Below are 2,620 nucleotides of genomic sequence, written 5' to 3'. Positions count from 1 at the left end.
ATGATCCTCGAAGAAGAGATTGTCCTTGTCATCAAGGCGGTAGCACTTGTACTTGGGTTGACTCTTAGCAATCCCAATCTTCACCTTTTTCACCGTAGCATCAAGAAGCTGGGCTTGGCGAATCTGGTCTTCCAAGGTAGGAGAGACTTGAAGGTTGGCGAGGAAACCTTGAGGAACAACTTGCAGATTAAGTTTGCGGAAAGCTTCACAAAGCTTGGGTTGATAAGGCTTGAGAATAAGACTGTTACAGTAAGCCTTTCTGCTCAATGCGTCAGCAATCACATTGGCCTTGCCTGGAGTATACTCAATACTCGGATTATACTCTTGAATCATTTCGACCCATCGAGTTTGCCTGAGGTTGAGATTAGGCTGAGTGAAGATGTACTTGAGACTCTTGTGATCAGTGAAAATGTCCACTTTTCTTCCCAATAGAAGATGTCTCCAAGTCAAAAGAGCATGCACAACTGCCGCCAACTCGAGATCATGAGTGGGGTAGTTCTTCTCATTGGGCTTCAACTGGCGAGAGGTATAAGCAACAACTTTCTTCTCTTGCATCAATACTGCGCCAAGACCTTGGAGAGAGGCATCACAAAAGACCTCGTACGGCTTGGATTCATCAGGCGGAGTCAGAACTGGAGCAGTGATCAATTTCTCTTTCAAAGTGTTGAAAGCAATGTCACACTCCGGAGACCAAACGTACTTGACGTGCTTCTGGAGAAGATTTGAGAGAGGCTTCGCGATCTTAGAAAAGTTTTCAACGAATCTTCGGCAATAGCTTGCGAGACCGAGGAAGCTGCGGAGTTGCTTCACGTTCTGAGGAGGTTCCCAATTTACAATTGCAGACACCTTCTCAGGATTCACCGCAATGCCCTTGGCAGAGATGATATGACCAAGATAAAGAACCTCATCGAGCCAAAATTCACACTTGGAGAACTTGGCGTAGAACTGGTGTTCCCTGAGCTTATCAAGAACCAAACGCAAGTGCTTGGCATGATCTTCCTTGTTCTTCAAGAAAACCAGAATGTCGTCGAGATAGACCAAAACGAAGTCATTAGTGTAGGCGTTGAAGATGAAGTTCATCATGCGAGAGAAAGTCGGAGGAGCGTTGACGAGGCCAAAAGTCATGACAGTGTATTCATATGAACCATAGCTTGTCCTGAAAGCCGTCTTGGGAATATCTTGCTCACTGATACGAATCTGATGATAACCCATACGGAGATCAAGCTTGGAGAATACTTGGGCACCTTTGAGTTGTTCGAACAGCTCGTTGATGTTGGGAAGTGGGTATTTGTTCTTGATGGTCTTCTTGTTCATTTGACGGTAATCAACACAAAGTCGGTCCGTTCCATCCTTCTTCTTCACAAAAAGAACACCACAACCCCATGGAGAAGAACTAGGCTGGATGAGACCCATTTTCTCTTGAATATCGAGTTGCTTCTTTAGCTCCTTCAACTCTTCAGGTCCGATCTTGTGAGGACGCTTGCACACAGGTTCCGTGCCAGGCTCAAGATCAATAACGAATTCAACTGGTCGGTGCGGTGGCATTCCTGGAAGCTCTTCTGGAAAGACGTCTTGATATTTGCAAACGATTGGAATTTGCGAGATGGCATCGAGTTCACCCTTCTCATTGAGAGAAAACAGACGGATGGTATCGTCATTCGCGGCAAAGACAATTACATCCTCAGACGAATGAGTCAATTGAATCTGCCTGGCTGCACAATCAAGCTGAGCCTTGTGTTTAGAAAGCCAATCCATCCCGAGAATAAGATTAATATCCGAGTTACCAAGAACCATTGGAGAAGCCAAAAACTTGAAATCACCCATCATGATAGGAATATCCGGGACTATTGAAGTAGCCCTCAAAGACATAGCCGGAGAAACCACTCCCATAGGTTTACCCAACATTTGTGAAACGAAGTCATGCTTGGAAACAAATGATCTTGACATGAAACAATGCGATGCACCAGTGTCCAAAAGAACTCTTGCGGGAATAGAGTTAACTGGAAAGTTACCCATGATGACATCTGATGAATCCTCTGCCTGAGCTGCATTCATCAAGTTGACCTTGGCATGCTTGGGGTTATGCTTGACCACAGCTGTACTTGCCGATCTGACAGGAGGAGGAGGAGGAAGACGCCTCTGGTTGAAACACTTGTTGGCATAGTGACCCTTCTGTTGGCACTTGTTGCACGTGACCTCTGAAAGCGGACGGTGGTACGGAGCACTTGATCTTGGAGGTTGAGACGAAGTCTTGTTCTGAAAGCCAGGGTTGGGTGGGTGGGAAGATCCACTGCCACCTTTGCTCTTCTGCTGATACGGCTGACGGAACGAGGAGGAGGAAGCCAATACTTCTGCTACCTGGCCACTTGAGTAGAGGAAGAAGGAGTAACATCTCTGACTCGCTTCTTGGAAGCATCACACCTCAATTGAGCAGCCTCTTGCTTCAATGCCATGTTGTAGAACTCATCGTACCTCAAGGGCTCGAAGAGAACAAGAGCGAGCTGAATTTCTTCTCTGAGACCACCCCTGAACTGATATATCATGCTCTTCTCATCAGGTACGTCCTGCTTAGCAAAGCGGGCGAGCTTCTGGAAAAACTTGTGTAGTCATAGACAGACAA

The sequence above is a fragment of the Triticum urartu genome, chromosome 7 (assembly GCF_003073215.2).
Source record: "Triticum urartu cultivar G1812 chromosome 7, Tu2.1, whole genome shotgun sequence".
Lineage (NCBI taxonomy): Eukaryota > Viridiplantae > Streptophyta > Magnoliopsida > Poales > Poaceae > Triticum > Triticum urartu.
The sequence above is the reverse complement of the archived record's forward strand: the minus strand, read 5'-3'. Positions refer to the sequence as shown.